The sequence below is a fragment of the Leuresthes tenuis genome, unplaced genomic scaffold (genome assembly GCF_036924035.1).
Source record: "Leuresthes tenuis unplaced genomic scaffold, fLeuTen1.0.hap1 SCAF_16, whole genome shotgun sequence".
In the NCBI taxonomy this organism is placed as follows: domain Eukaryota; kingdom Metazoa; phylum Chordata; class Actinopteri; order Atheriniformes; family Atherinopsidae; genus Leuresthes; species Leuresthes tenuis.
In genome coordinates, this window is record NW_027325370.1 from 15833587 (window position 1) to 15850915 (window position 17329).

The 17329-nt window shown below is 40.1% G+C and overlaps 1 protein-coding gene across 2 annotated transcripts in view; it reads left to right on the forward strand.

The window, feature by feature from the left end:
• The first annotated feature begins 5147 nt into the window (after positions 1-5147).
• The window catches only part of LOC140271456 (histone deacetylase 7-like), a 167780-nt gene continuing 155598 nt past the window's right edge, over positions 5148-17329 (forward strand). For both annotated transcript variants that reach the window (XM_072366685.1, XM_072366686.1), the window contains exon 1: positions 5148-5325. The gene's annotated coding sequence lies outside the window, so the exon portion shown is untranslated. The remainder of the gene's footprint in view (positions 5326-17329) is intronic.

The following is a 17329-nucleotide window of genomic DNA, read 5'->3' on the forward strand; positions in this document are numbered from 1 at the left end:
CACTCCACCTTTTTCCTGTTGAGAACCATGGCCTCGAGTTTGGAAAGGCTGACTTTCATCACTCAACTGCAAACAGATATAGTACACACTGAAGGTCATGTCTTGAAGAATCCAACAGCATCACATCAGCAGAAATGCAGTCCTGAAGTCTCCCCACTCTCCCCGACTATGCCTCTGTACACGGGAACCAAATATCCAGCAAAAGCTACTTTGTCACCCTGTTACACTCGCCAAAACCCCCACAGAACCCCTTGGGGGGTCCACAAAACAGATCTTGGTCAGTAACTTTGCAAGGATGAAGATCCAGGCCTCTGTTCCACAATCTGTATGAAAACCACACTGCTTCTCCTGAATCTGAGGTTTGACAATTGGTTGGAGCCTCATCTCCAGCACCCTGGAATAAGCATTACCGGGGAGGATGAGAAGTGTGATTCCCCAATAGTTGGAACACACTCTCCTTTCTTAAAAATAGTAACAACCATCCTGGTCTGCGACTCCACTGGTGTTGTCCCAGACCTCTGTGTGACATTGAAGAGGCGTGTCAGTCAAGACAGTCCCGCAATGTCCACATCTTTCAACATATCAGGGTAATATCTTCCATCCCTGCTGCCTACCACCAGGAAGCTGTTGGACTACCTTAGTCTCTACATCTACCTAACTACCTTTGGCTAATTATCTCTCTTGTTCTGGTTTTCATCTATATACCAATTCAATTTTTCTTTAATCAATACTTTTAGTTGTGTGTAAGAGTGTTTTCTCGACACCTCTACATAACTTACTGACCAGCTGCATCTATGGGTTATTTTTATTTTCATGAATATCTTAACATGCAAAGTTTGGGTATAAACACCATTGTTCTTCTGCATCTCATGTCCCGGGTTGTGAATAATCTGAAGGGATTGAAATTACTATGATGTATGAAGACTGATGTTAGTGTGAGAGCAATACTGGGACTGAGAAGCTGGTTCATTGTGTGTGAATTGCTCTCAGGGTTCAGGCTTCAGTTTTGTGCTTCCTCTCCTGACAACAGGACTGATTAGTGAGGCTTAGCAGATGAACCTGGTAAGCAAAACAGAGGAGGGGAGGTGAAAATGCACAACACACACTGGTGTGTACAACGTGTACAAGCAACACATCTTCAGACATCTTTTCACGAGTGTGTGTGTGTTTGTATGTGAAAATGCTGTGGAAAGGAGATTGCTTTGAGGGAATGGCAGTAAATATGCATGTGCCTGTGTGGTATGTGTGTATACCCTAGATATGTAGCAACTCATCACCCCTCCAGAGGGACCTCATCCTTTTATTCATTTTAATGACAAACACATTCTCTGCTGTTGGATACACATACACACACTTTGTCTTTTTAACACACAAGCTATCACACATGCACATACTCTTCTTATGTTTGCCATGCATTTGACAGTGATGTACAGCATTGTTATATTTGGCCAGAATGAGACTCAGATGTGTTGAATGAGTCTGTTAAACAACCTGCAGCAGGCCAGCCTCTGCATCAGACAGTGCTACAAAAAAATCAATGGAAAAGCCTGCAGATCTGACTTTAATTTGTAACAATGATTCTAACTAAAGTATTGCATCCTTTTCTCAGTGTGGGACCCAAGATTATATACCGATTGCTTGTGTTCTGATAAGATCTACCAGAAACAGGCCTGTAATCTATTTTTTGGACCTTAACCTTAGTTTAAGGAACCTGGGAGGGGAACAAAAGAGACCAAGGACAATTTGAATGATTCATGAAAAAGTCAGACCAACAGCTGATCCTCATCATATGAAACTGATGTAGTTCTGCATTCTGCATCTCCACCCTAAGGTTAGTGAATTTGATTCATCATTCAACATTTTTCTGAGAGGCTCTTAGAGAAACCTCAAAACAACCAAGATGCAGCTCAGCTTTAATTAGTGTTTGGTGCTTTTACAACAGGACTATAAAGGCAGAAATTTGGATGTTATTAGACAAAATAACATTTTCTTTTTGATTCCCAGGACATCTTGTTGTAAACTGCATTGCATGTTCAGGCCTTTAGAATGAACTCCTTGTTATTTATTTGAGAATGACAAAATCGACACCATTTGACAGTTTGAATACCTGAACTCTTGGAGTTTACCCAAGAACTTTAAACTTTGTGCGCTTTGTATTCATACTGCGTTAATGTAAGTAACTTTAAAGTAGGTTAATTCTAAAAGTAATGCTATACCAGTGTTTAAAGTCAAGACTTCCCTTTTTTTTAATTTCACAGCTCTGCATTAGAGGTTTGTTCATATTTAATACTGCCCATTGTAGCAATGTTAAAGTGATTACATGTGCTACATTTGATTAGCCACAGATTCAGATTAAAGCTCTGTCAGTCCACCAAAGGGCTCAGAAAACCTTTGCTCTTCCAGAGAGAAAGTAGAAGTGACAGAATCCCTTGTATGTTTTCTCACACTGTCCACACAGCATCAATGCACCACAAGGACATCGTTGCACATGTGCAAGCAGCTGCTACTTTTGACGGAGCACAGCGGAGGCAGTGCTTGAGATGTTTTGAAAATTGCTAGATTTATTGCTTGTTGTTTAAAAAACAATACTCACTTAAGTGGACTGACAAGTAGCTAAATCGGGTGTGAGAGACCATGCAAAAAGGGTAAAATGCACGGGTCAATGCGGGAAGCTTGAGAGTGCTGCTAGCAGCTGACCTGAGACTGTTTTTTGATTGATTGCTTCAGATTTTCCACAAAACCCAATACCTGAACCCTAGACACTTCCACTTTAATGGCAGTACAGTTATCTATGTTCAAATCATATTGAAAGAATGTGATAAAACATTTTATATAACTCCCATCCATGCCCACGGTGACTGGTGAGTTTCATGATACTCATCAGCCTTTTAGATGACCAGCACTGCAGGACACACAGTTTCAAGTGAAAGAGTTTTGCACCTAAAAAATAAAATTTTTGTCTGACACTGATCATTATAAACCCACATCAAAATCAGATTCACAGCTAAACTAACAGAATGACTGTGAGATGGCAATGTCGGTCTGTGCTCCTTTTCTCAACACTGATGCGTAAGTCGACTTGAAGTTATTAGGAATTGCAAGGGAGGAGCATGTCTCTTAGAGTTTAAACTGTTCACTGGCTTGAGAAGATGTCACTTGACTCAAAGCCTGGATCTGACAGTAAAGACGGTGCCCCTTTGTATATTCGGATGTATTTGCAACCTGTTCTCCATTTCTAATTGACTCACCTGTTTTCCATTCCCTCCTTACCCCCTCTGTATGTATATTCTTGGTTTTCAGTGGGTCATTATTTGATTTCACGAGGTATCTTTTCATGTTCCTGACTTATTTTCCTTGTAGATTTTCAGCTTGTTTATAAAACAATATTTAAAAATCGTCTGATATGGTTGCGCCTCGATCTTCTCCAGCCTGCATTTGGGTCCGCTTCCTCTAACCCTGACAATATTGCTGAACAAGATCCGTACACCACTTTCAATGGATACAGTGACTACCGGATGAATTCCATGAAAATTGATGCAGACATTCAGAAAACCCTTCTGACAAATCCTATTTGCTTCATTGATCTCATAACCTTTCCTTTTGCCTTTCTGTGAGATTAGTGTCACTCGATAAATTGCCATGAAATTCTCGACATTACTGTGCAACTAGAGTTCCTGGAGGATGAATTCTATTAACTTTTATAATGTCCAAGTTTCCTTCAGCAACATTGTCATGTCAAAGCAAGTGTCTTACTTTTTAACCAAATACTTGCTCAAACAGATAAATGACAACTCCCAGCTGCTGTATGTGTTTAGTACTGGCTTTACGCCTGAATCTTTAAATTTTCAGGTACAGTAGAACATCTTCTGTGTCTGTTGGATAGCTCTTCCTCACCTATCCAGCTGACATTGGTCATCTCTAATATATAACCATCCAGAGGAAACATTTTGTTTATTGAAGAATAAGATTATAACTGTATGACTTGCACATCCGCTTCTGATACATCAGTTTATTGTTTAAAAATACAGGGAGCAGCTAATAGAGCTTCTGGAACCTGGTAGATTCAATTTTATTGTCAAAAATTGGACAAACAACTGCGGTATTGATCAACCACCCTGTCACCACCCCCAAACATGCACACACAGATTATTACAGGCAGTTTTGAGAAGGCAGCTCAACAAATGCTTAATCAGCTCCTCCTTATGCACTCAGACACACACACAAACGCACACAAAGGTTGACCTAGAGGGAAGGAAATTGAATTAGCGGGGTGTAATGCAGATCCTTGTGTGTGTAATCAGTGCAGGCTTAGAATACAGGGCCATTGTAAGTCACTGTGGTCGGAGCCTAGAGAGCCAGCAACCGCTGGGGGAAGCTGCCCTTATCACTAGATATGATTACAGCTGAGGGAATGTATGTTTGTGGGTGAGTGGTGGTGAGATTTGTGTGGGAGTCATGATCAACTGATTGCGTGGGGAATGTGTGACTACATGCTTGTGTAAGCGCACAAGTGAGTATGATGATAACTAAAAGAAAAGTTCTTTGACTTTTCGCCTCAAGAGACACAGGAATGCACTTTAGAAATATCACCCAGATTTTTTACATGCATCACCACCAACCCCTCACATCTTTCTGAAATTGGTGTTTTTATATCCTGTGCTAATGACAGCAAGAATACGCTGCTGGCTGTTTCCACTATCATTGTTTGGCGCAGGCTGCAGGTTGTGTTTTCCACTGTGGATGTCATTGTTTTTCACTGTCTGTTAATTATTTTTGTGCTGGTATTTTGCCTCCTCCTGATATAGTGTTTCCTGCTATTGTCTTTTTCTACCAGGCTGGCTGTCTCTGGACTTGTGCCAGCCAGTCCCTCCTACCTTAAAATACACACCCACACACACTACGACACACACATCCATGACTGTGAACAAAAACACACATATTCTTTGCTCTCCCTTCCTCCTCCTGGCACTTGAGAGAAAACATAAGAAGTTAGTGATATGGCAAACCAACCCTGTGTGTGTGTGTGTGCATGTTTGTGAGGGAGGGAGTGAGTCCACCAGTCAGCTCAGAAGGGTTAATCTCTCTCTCTCTTTCTCTCTCTCTCTCTGCGCCTCAATCTCTCCCTCCCTTCTTTGCCTTTTGTTGTGCTCACTTTCTCAACACTTGGACAGAGGGAACTGATACTGCCCCTATACTGTGTGTACGGAGTGTGTGCTGCTTGAGTGTCCTCTCCGTTCTTGATCTTTGTGGATTGAACTGTGCGTGAACATGACTGATGGGACTTTGTAACACACTGCTTTTGCTGAATGTTCACAACTCAGACTGGTAAGGCAGTGCTCTAATTGGGAAAGTTGTCTAATTTGATGAGTGTAAAAGTGCCGTATGGAAATGCTGTCTGGAATGTGGCAGGTTATTTCAAGTGTACTGTAAGTTGCAATGTAAAGATGCAAAGTAAAGATGCAAAATGCTCAGAGAGGGTTTCTCTGTCCCTGGCTGTCTTTCATTCCACTTCTGTTCCTTCTCTTCTTTGGCCGGCTTGAATTACTCAAGTTACCGGCTTCCTCCTGTTTCTATGAGCCCTGTGGTTTCTTTGCTGTGCTCTGAGGGCAATCCCACGCTCTCCCAAAGAGAAAGAAAGGAAGGAAAACAGCGATAACCAATTCAGACTCACATGAGTGGTGGGAGAAACATGCTTGGTTTAGTTCCCTGTCTCTTCTCGGCATCATGCATGCTTTTGTCCCATAAAAACTGATCAACTTGCAAAAATGTGTGTCCCTTTTGCATGTCAGGTTGGCTGCTTTTTTTGTTTTCTGGACAAAAGTTTTCTCTTTTCGTCCAAGGTGGTGGGGGGCTGAAGTGGTGAGAAAATTGGAAACAGAGCCACCCACCCTGGAAGTGAGTCAGCCCAGCATTTAGTGGTGTGTTGACTTTGGAAATGGCAGAAATTGGGCTGCTGGTGTGCAGGGGGACAGAAGAAAATGTGTCAGAAGATGAAAAGAAAATCATCAAGTGTCAGTTTGTTCATATTTTCTGCTGAGTACCCCAGCACGTTGGAGTTGTTGAGGACAGGCACTAAAGGAAAGAAGAAAAGATGGACAGAAAGGAGAGAGGAAGATAGGAGGTAGAAGCCAGAGGCTGTTTATAAAGGGAGGGAGCGGCTTGTGTCCATCTGGGACAATCCCAAGTGCTGAAAGCTTCCCCACCCTGATCCCAAACATCTCTTTCCCTGTTTCTGCCTCTGTCTTTCTTGTTGATTCTCTTTTGCTCCTTCACTATAAACTACAAGTAGATACATTTTGATTGCAGTCTGTAAAATGCAGCTAGCCTGTTACATTTGTACCTTTTGTGCCTTTACACAGTATGAAATAGAAATGGCCTCACCTTAGTTGCTACTCCAATCTCCCAAAGTCATTATTGGGTCCTAATGATGACAAACAGTGGGACAATGAAGTCCTGCATAATTTGTCTCTTGGCTTTCAAGGACTGTTACAATGTAAGACATATATTTTATAAATGTGTGTGTGATAGAAAACTCCAGCTTTTGATCTATGTGCTTTATTTTCTTGTTGTTCAGTAGCTCATATCATTTAGCAAGCAGTAACTAAATGCTTTTGAATACTCCCAGAGGAGAGATGATTTCAGCTAGTTGACAAAATGGACAAAGAGCTTGGATTACCAGAATAAAATCAATAACTTGGTTTACAAATGTATTACAAGCCTGTGGAAGACATTTGCAGATGCTCTCCTCATCATCATACCTCCCTTCAATAGCTATTCAATGACTTCTTCATATTTCAGACCCTTGGTGGACACAGTCCTAACTGCCTCTGAAGTCCTCTCCCTTTGTCTAGCCTGCTTGACCTCCCTCCAGCTTCTCTTCCTCCTCCTCTTCCTCTTCCCCTGCCTTCCTCCCTCTTCTCTGCCTGTGTATCCAGCGATAAGGGGACATCGACGGTAGCACTTCCTCTCGACACAGGAAGCAGGAAGTGTTGATTTCCACCACAGTCCTTCTGGACAAACTCTGTGTTCAGTCCGCTGGGAACCTCATGCACAAGCATTTAAATGAAAGAAGAGCATGCTTTCGCACATGCAAGAATGCAGTAAAGTCAATATACAGGCATAGAATTCTACGTATTTGGATGGTAACCTGTCTGTTGTCAATGATTTCAGTATGTATTTGCTCTGCAGCTGTGGCCACTGACTGGTTTTCATGGGAAAGCACCTGGTAAGCAGCCCACTTTGTGTCTTTTGACCTCGGGCTCGGCTCACAGGTCAGAGGATGATTAGCTAATTATTTCTCTAATCACAGTGCATGTTTTGTTATCTCTCTGTTTGGCCAGAAAGGCCAAGGGGGCGCTGTTGAGCTTAGAAAAACACAAACAACCATTCATCAGCTAATGGATTCCAGTTTGACTGTAGCTTGGGAGGTCTGCATGTGTGTGAAAGACAGGCTGACAGCAATAGAACCTGTGGGAAATTACAAAATTTGAGCAAAATGTTTCTCAAGAGTTTAAAGCTATGCTATGATGTTACTGATATCAAGTAATTGTTTTTTGTCATTTTAGAAGTTGGCAGTAACAATATCATCGGCAACCTGAAACTATGAAAGTAAGCCAGAACTCAGCTTAAAAAATGAGGAAAATACACTGGATGTATGAAAATAATGACAACATTCTCAAACTTACAGAGAAAGAAAGAGAAAGCAGGTACAGAGTAGAACAGCCTGAGACAAGGAAAGAATGCGCAAAGAAGGTGAACTGTGTGTTTAGAATCAATAATCTTTCATTTTTAGTTCATTGTTATGTTTGTGGCTCGCACCAACTTATGAAGTATTCAAAGTGATAAGGAAATGAATAAGTGAAAATGCAGTGTATGTCACTGGAAACTGTGGACTATATTTACAGTTTTTAAGCACTGCAACTAACATACATCACAGTGTGATGTTCTATATTTTGCAGTTTGTGATCATATGTAAATAAAAAGGTCATTTGTTTTTGATATGTAGATTAATCTTGAAGACTACGTTGCTCTGACTTAAATTTGATTTAGACTGGATTCATTGGATGGTATTCTGTACCTCTGCGTGCACCCTGAGAGAATCGTCATGTGTGACTTTTGCAACTTTGTCAAACAGACCTGAAACCACAAAGATGTAGGTGATGGAACATCAAAGGAATAAGGAGAAAAGGAAAGGAGGAACAAATTGTCACCTGTAATGGAAGAGTTAGGATTAAGTGAAAGCAAAGAGGGCAGAGCAGAGCTTGGTAAGACACTACGAGATCTGGGCGATTAGGAAACGTTTTAGATGTGAGCCTAAACTATGGTTAGGTCAGGGGTCAAGAGGGGTGAGGAGGTCAAAATGGGCCCAACAGCTCTGCTTAGAACAGGATATCCTGCGAGGAAAACTCATCTGTCTGTCTTTCTCTCTCTCACATTCGGTCTCTGAATTCCCACAGAGGGCACAGCAGAGAGGAAAGGTGTAACCTTTCATTGAAAAACACAGAGAAAACACAAGTTCATCATTCATCACTGACACACTGCAGATACACGATTAATGTCTCATTCTCTTGACAAACTGGGAATGTATTAAGTGTTTTATGGTGTGTGATGGTGGCAGTATGGTGCTTTCATCCTTTGCTCTAGTTTGTGGATGTTGCCATACTATTTACCATCATCAGTAACCAAGATAAATGTCTCTGGAAGTTCATCTTATTGCATCCTATCTTAGCCAGACAAACTGTGTGAGAAACTTATGAATCATCCCTCTTATGTCTGAATAGTAAAAATGAGCACTGATATCAGTGACTAAACCCTGGGAATCCAAAAAAATCCAGTGTCAAAAGTATTGAAAATTGATTCTAGAACCTCTCCTCCCTTTTTGTTAAATTTATTTTCTCTTATTATTTCTTTTTTTTACCTGCCCTGTTTCTTCTAGCAGCACATGGGACCCCAGCCAGCTCACAGCTGCTTTTCTATGGCTGAACCTGACTCTTGGACCACCTATAGATGCAAACTGGACTCAGGAGGGATTTGTTTGTGTGCTTGAGTGCAAAAACTGTGCATTTTTGGCACATCATCCAAGGTTGCACAAACTCTATGTAAACCTGTTGCACGACATAGAAGCTCACACACCATCAAGTAATCCTAGAACAATATCAGAAATATGAAGCGTTTCCATGAAAAACTCTTCTGTGTTGTGACAAGATTTATCTGATAACAGGTTACAACTCCAACAAAGATTTTGGCTTTGTTGCTTTAAAGGTGCTGACATTTCACTGTCAGCACCTTTAATGTTTTTCGGAGACCAAAGCAGAACCCACCCACTCACACACCACATGTCAGTAGGTATTTATAAAATGGGTATATTAATTAGTGTAGGCATTAAATTGTGCCAAGATCAACAATCTCCTTTTAAAAAAAAAAAATCAGATTTACAACTTTACAGTAAAACAGTGACTTTACTCTCAGCTTATTTTGAGATGCTGTAGCTGATAAGCTACAGTGATCCCACCACCACATCATCTCATTCAATTAAATGTTGTTGAAATGGGAAAATAAGGCTGTCATACCTGCCCAAAAAGCTAGTGAAATGTAGAGAGACTAAATGCAAACTTTAATGTTTGTACTTCTTAAGACTAAGATAAAAAGAAACCCACATTGTAATAAGTCAGAATTACCCCTCAAGCACAGTCTAATAATGAAGACTGTGCTTAAAGGAGTCCTGTTCCTAGAACTGCGTTCAGCTGGAGAGAAATCTCTGCTATTACTCCTGGGATCTGTTGGAGCCACTCTCCCAGTTTGGGGGTTGCGACCCCAAGTGCTCAGATTACCACTGGCAAAAACAATCTTGCCTTCACTGCCCATATCTTTTAAATATCCTCTGTCAGCCCTTGGTACTTTTGAGCTTCTTGTGTTCCTTCATCTCGAAGTTGTCACTTCTTGCCTTCTTCTCCAGTTTGTCATCCCCCAGTGTCCGGTTGTTTAGAGACCAGTTTCTCATCAGTCTGGGAGTCACCTTTGAAATTCTAGATACTAGATGCACCAAGGACAACAGAAGAGCAAATGTTTGCCTTCTTCACTGCCATAAATCTTAAAAGAATCGCACTGTATTGTTTATTTTTATGCATCGGGCATTTGGACAGATCAGGTTCATTAACTGCAGTCTGTGTTATATAAAATGTGGACCGTGCCGCAACATGGATGTTCTGAAATTAAAATGTACTGATAAAGTAGATAAGCGTCTGAAAGTCCACAACATGGTTGTTGTGGAACCCCCCCCCCTTCTGAGCAGTAATTAAATATGCTTGCCCCTCAGGAATTCTCCCTCTAAGCTATTTCATTCAATCCCTTTTAGAAAAAAACTAAGTATCCCTTTAACTAAGCTTATATTGGTTTTGCCAACATGCTCTGCTTATTCAACAAAGGCTGCAATTGCGTTTGTTTAAAAATCCCCTTGCAGGATGACAGGTTACCAAAACTGTCCAGTAAACAGGCTACTTGTGTGTCCATGTGACTTTGTTTACAAGCGCTGCTTCACTTATAGTCCAATTGGGCATCCTGAATCCAAACAATCTGAGAAAAAGCTGCCTCCATGGTTTGGAGCAAAGCAAAATGTCTGTGGTGGCAGCACTGTGAAAAAGATACAGGACAACACATCGAAGATCTCCACACACACAAACATCTAAACACAACCAAACTTTATCTTTGTTTATACAAGAAAAAAACTAGAAATGCCTGATTTTCCATATAAGTTCTTTTAAGTCATAAGATATGCTCATTGTATGACACAAACAGAAAAAAAACTCTTGCGAGATGCTCCAAATTTCCCCTTGTGCAACAGTTATAACAAAATAGTCATTATTTTCTCCATTCACTGAATCATATAGTCAGTCTGATATTCTCACATTTATGTGTTTGCTGGTGGGTGATATTTTCCGTATGGGAACATTAACTTCTTTTTTTCCAACCGTTGGTTTATCGTGACACTAGTGAGAGACATAGAAGGAGAAAAACAATTGAGAGAGGGAGAGAGCGAGGGATTGAAAGCGAGAGATGATGAACGAGTGTCAAGCTATTTTTGGTCTGTCTGGGTGTTTCCTACTCATACGCTCACGCTTCTCAGGCTTGTTGTTGTTCAGAATGGTGGGTGTTATAAGGGTGAGTTTTGATTTGATTCGACTTTTGTGTGTACGTTCGTATGTGTCTTCTCCCTGGGATTTTCTTGCGGTCGCTACGACTTCTCGCTGTGTTTTGATCAACTTAAAACTCTAAATATCCTCAGGGTGTAAAGGATCCTCATCTCCTCACTATACACTCTGTGCTTTCGCTGGGGCTGACCCGAGTTTTCTCTTAATGTGACTGGATCAAAGGTGCAAAAAAGACAACCGTTGATTTAGAATTTACAACAATCTCTCAAATCAAATAGTTACATCCATCTCTGATGCAGGATTTTTGCGCTTTATTTTTCACAGATTGTCACTTGAACGGTTTTGCTTGCACTCCTTCTGTGACCTGAATTTTTTCTGCATGTGAAGTTTCACTGTGTACATTTCATAGAGAAACTGTCCTTTAATGTCCTACGCTTTATGATTGCCTGGCATCTGTGTTATAATCTCTGATAGTGAAATGATTGGTAAATGTACATGCCCCTGGGGGGGAGAAAAAAAGCAACAGTGCTTCTTTCTTTTACCTCTCAACACTGTTTAGTGATGACTGCACACATGACACAGTTTCTCTGTTGTGGAAAATGTCTGTCAGCGATCCATTGTGTTTCTGTAGACTGCATATGTCACCGATGTCTTCAGTGTGGCTAATCTTTTCAGACAAAGTCACACCATGGAAACAGTTTAAACATGTTTGTGTGTATTTTCAGGAATGCACGCGCTGCGTAGGAATGTGTGATCGGGTCTCGCTTTGGTTTGCATTTAGGATTAATCTGCAGGTACTGTATGTGTGTTTGTGTGTGTAACAAGTGTCTAAAACTGATCATGAAGATTAGGCAGGTTTTGTTTCTTATTTTCAAGGGAGTTTTTCATTCCCACAGATGCTGCTCATCATCGGCCTCCTCTTGTGTACACCAGGGTTTTTCTTTTTTGACTTTACAAAATCCCCACTGAACACATTTTCAAAATGCATAGCTAGATGAATAGTAAAATAAAAAAGAAATTCTGTAGTCTTCTTGAGCACTCTGTCCTTCAAACATCATGAGGTAAAGGAAAGATGGTAGGAGAAATCTGGAAGAATTTAGGAAAAGATAACTTACACTAAGCTGCAGTTGTTAAACTACAACTTTGAAAGAATTATTCCACGAAAAGCTAATTCTGATACTTGGTTTTATGCTGTATTATCATCTTGTGGTCATCATCAGAGGCTATATAATGTAATTTGATGTGATATGGTGGAATAATAGAAGAAATTTCCTCATTATCAAGGTTGGTTATTGAAAAAAGTGAAGAAAATGCCATGAAAGGGAAAAATATCGCAGCTCAACCTCCAATCTTCATGTTTAACCGCATAAATACCAGTTGGCACAACAGTTTCAAAATAGTTAAACACTGCTTTGAAAGTGTTGGCCTAAACGACCTGTGGGGCAGAGTTATCTCCTTTCTTTTCATAAAGGATAGTGTTTCCTATGCTATTTGCTCCTATGCTAGAAGATAATACAAAGTTCCCTTCCTTATTAATAAGCAAATTTGACTAGCTCTTAATGTGGAAATTGTATTTATTTTATACAATTTCTCATTGAAATTGTATTTATTTTATACAATTTCTTATTGAAATTGTATTCATTTTATACAATTTCTTATTGAAATTGCATTTATTTTCCCGGCTGGCCAGTGAACTGCATGTGGAAGTCAGTAATGCCTGTTTGTTACTTCTTTGTTAAGGGATTTTATATGATTCAAATTACCTGGAGCTTAAAATACCAATCATTTTCATGACATATTCATTTTCTTTTTTTCTTCTTTTTTTTTCTTCCGAACGTTTTTTGACACAGAATGTCATCAGAGTGAAAATAAAAAGGTACAATTCATTCAGGTTGCATCTTTACGATGCATCAGTTGACCAACAGTTTGAAACCCACATGGATTTCATTTACCGTCACGTTTGACACAGAAAACCGCAAATTCAGACATCTCAGATGTGTTTTTGCTCAGAAAACTTTCCCACCAACATACTGACAGGTGAATTTCTTTTGAACGGAGTCACTGGCTAATCCCTGCAGCTCAAAAGTTATGAAATGATATTCCTGCACTGTACTGTATCTATAGGATAAAGAAGCAGCAGTCTTTTTTTCTATTAATCTCATGACAGCTTATCTGAACATAGGGGTTGCTTGTGGTGATCAAGCTCTTTTACTTTGTTACTTTATGCTGCTGTTATGGCTAATGATTAAATCAGAAATTTTATGAGATGTTTCTACTTAAAATAGGCATCAACACATCTCTCTGCTCTGATGACGGCACGCAGTTTGAGTTTTTGCTTTGTGGTTTTACAGTTGCTGGGTCTTCAGTGAGATCAGTCTCATGGAGGCTAAACATGTAATCTTCCTTAGTAGCAGCATTCTGCATATTTGTTGCTTTAAATAAACCCGTAGTCTCCAAAAGTTTCAATGTGGGTCTGTCTCATGGTTATCAACTGACCGACACAACGGAGACAGACTTCTACCGAAAGAGCTTTCAGAGATCTTCTATTCCAGCAGGTGTGAAGTTTCCGGCGCTGAATTTACTGGCAAAGAGAATGTAGAAACTTCTGAGTGCAGTCAGTACTGCAACTAACCACACCCTTATGCGTTCTTTCACTTACACGCACACATACACAAGTGCACGTACATAAATATAAACACACACACAAACACATGGTTGCGTGCATACATGAATATCCTCATACCCAAAAATGAAAACACACAAAGCTACACCTTTTTTCCTTCCAAATATTTTCCAGCCTTATTATTTTTATCCTCTTTGTTCTTGTGTTTACTCAGCCCACCAAAGATAATAAGTCTTTTCCTCAGCGTCTACCCCCCCCTCCTTATATTACCCTCTGCCTTCATCATCCAGTCTCCCTCCTCCTATCTTCACCTTCCCCTGGCTTCCCTGCTGTCCTCCCTCCTTTTCTTTTTTTTTGCTTTATTTTTCTTTCCCATTCTCCTCTGTTTCTCCCCCTCTCCTCTGCTCCTTCCTTTTTTCTTCTCATGCAGCATTCTTTGCATTCCTGTTGGCTTCTTAAGGGGAAGGACCCCGCTGGCAGACCAAGGCCAAACATTATTACAGTGCTCTTAGCCTCACTCTCTGTTTCTCTCATCCTATCTCTTCACTTCTTTCCCTAACCTGCTCATTATTCCTATCTGTTCCTGTCCTCTTCTTCTCTTTCCTAAATTCCCCCTTAAACTTACCCGCGTCATTCTTTTTTTCCAAACTCTCCATCTATGTTATAAATTTTGCTGAAAGTGGCTGTAAACTTGGACATGAAATGTGTTAAAACAGTTCACTGGGACCACAGTCTCTCATAATTAGTGGAAATAAGGGTCATATCCTTCGCTGTGACGTAAAAGAGGCTTATTTGTGTTTATACAACTGCAAGAACTGTATTTTTTAACAATGACACACTATCTGTACATGGCGGATAAAGAATCACACACAAGTGTTCACAGAAAAGTCTCAGCACACCCATTTAAATAACCGGGCAGTTCTCTCTTAAGTTCATTCACGTTTGAAGGCATCATAGATGAACTCAACAGAGCAAATTTCAGTTTCTTCATGAAACTATGAGTAAATACCCAGCTCTGGACAGTGGTCACAGCAACCCTCTCACATGCTTTTCTCAACTCCTGCTTTGTGAAATGTGGCCGTCTTTCTCTCAGGATTTCAGTTTGGTTTTGCAGTTTCTTTTCTTTTTGTTTGTTTTGTGTGAAGAATCTCTTCTAGTGTCAAATGTTGTGTTCTCGCAGAAGCACATCGGTGCAGGTGGGAGGCAGCTTCGTAGCACATAGTTGACCACATCCTGCCCCATATAGTTCTGACAAAAATGCACTACATACGTCAGACTGGCTGATTTCAAATGTGTCATTTTTGTTTGATTTATATCTACAGGATGACTGATTGTGCTTCTGAAAGCTGAAATCGATTCCAAAATTTCTGCAGTAAAGCTGTGATTGTTTCGCAGTTTCCATGCTGACCACTTTTATGATGATTTTTGCCATTTTGTGTGGAAAAGAAGGCTTTTAGTTTATTCTTTTTATGTTGTCACATAATCATTCATATATGTGAATGCTTTTGCAATGTTTTTGCAAAGCATTTTTAGTTTCTCAGCAGATAAAATCTTCAAATATCTGCCGATTGTGTGGAGAAGAAAAGTCTTTCATATAATCTAGGTGTTGTTTTTGTGGAAAATACAAACTGACCAGTGCTGGACTGAGTGTGTGAGTGTGTATATGTATGTATTCCTCTCTCCCTGTGGGCGGTTGCCTGCTGTGCTGCTTTTCTGTCACCCTGTGGTTATGTTATTTTCGGCTTGAAACCGGATGTGATTCAGACTGCATGGTAGATTGTGTAATTGAATGGACTAACCACATACACATACATGTACACGCACACAGTGTCACACGCATTTAAGCTTCCGCGGACACTTTTTGTAACACACAGTATTACGTACACACAAGACTCTCTCTCATATACTGTTGTGTAGTTCTGTACACCCACACACTGAGGGTTTCTGGGAACGGCGCTGGGTTCCCCCCTGTTCAAAGAGGCACCCGAGGGTGAGCGAGCGGACGACGCAGCAGCACCAGCAGTAGACAGATGCACGCTTTTTGGTTTCAATATTGGTCTGAAACATCAGTTGTTGACCTCGCTGATGCTAAGATCGGAAAAAAGGATAAAACGCATGCAGGCGCTTGCGCTCTGTGGAAACTAAGGGACGGTTAAAAGTGGGGGAAAACACTGAGAAGTGCGAGTGAAACTCATAATAAATGTCAGTTTCTCACTCACGAAGAGAGGTTTGATGCAGAAAACGCAAGAGAAGGAGGGAGAACATGATATTGGACATGAAAAGAAAGACAAAATGTATTCAAGGACCTTTTGTCATGTACAAATAAAGAAATAAAAATAAATCCCTAAGGGTCATATTTCTAAGACAACAATCTAAGAATTTGTTCAGTGCAGTTTCTTCCAAAATGGAAGTCTTTAATGCACGATTCTGTCTTAAATCCTCTTGGGAATGGTTTTGTCACAGGACTAATTACGAATTATAAAATATTACAGATATCATCTTTTCAAAAGATTCACCATAAAGGAAAGAAAGGACTAAAAACTTTTTTACTGTATCCTGCTTATCGCACTTGAAAGCTCTGCGTAATTCAGTGTGCCTTGCTATTTCCAGCAAAGTGCTTCTTAATTCTAAGAAAAGTCGAGACGATGGCCATGCGTCATGTTATTTGCCACAATAACGTATGTGTGGTATTTATGAGTCTATGCATTTGAGTGTGTTTGCATTGACAGGATGCTCCACTTCCTCATAGGGCCCAGATAGGGGTACAGATTTGTAGTGCACTGCATTTATTTGCTATAACAAAGTTGGCCTGAACTCTATTGGGATCTAACATTAACCTGCCTGTCATTATTACAAGAGAAGAAACACACTTGATTTATCATTTTTACTCAGAATGTCCCAAATTTAGAAGACTTTTACAACTCAACCTCATTAAAGGTTGTTTCAGCAAACAAAGATATCTGCATTCCCAGCTTGTATTGACTGGTGGTGACTGTATTATCTCTGATTTGTGGTTGAATATTCATCATCTACAGTCATTCTGGAGAAAAGAACATTTTAAAAATCTAAATAAAACACAGTGATATTCAGCTGACATGACAATGATTTACTCTAAAACATCCACACAATGGCTTGATGGTATAGTTGCAGTATAAATTGTAAAATAAAGATTTAATCTAATGATAATATATATATTTGACATTGTTATTGTGAAATATGTGACACTGTTGCGTGTCCCTGTTTACAACAGAAAACATTGTGATTGATTATATCACTGAACTCTTGGAAAATAAATGCAGTTTTGCTGTTTGTATATATATTAATGAGATGTTTTAGTAAATTATGACAGAAAACCAACTCCTTTTCTCAGTTTTCAAGGATTGTGCATCCAGTACCATGGTGACGGAACACATAGTGGCTTTTTTTCCACATGGTCAGAGTATCCACTCTGAGTAAGGAACAACTGTGATCTGGATTTCCAGAGCTACTGGCATGGTTGTGCTAAGAGCAGGGCAGCACAGTAATACAGTAAAAAGTTTTGCTTTTGTAAAATACTTTT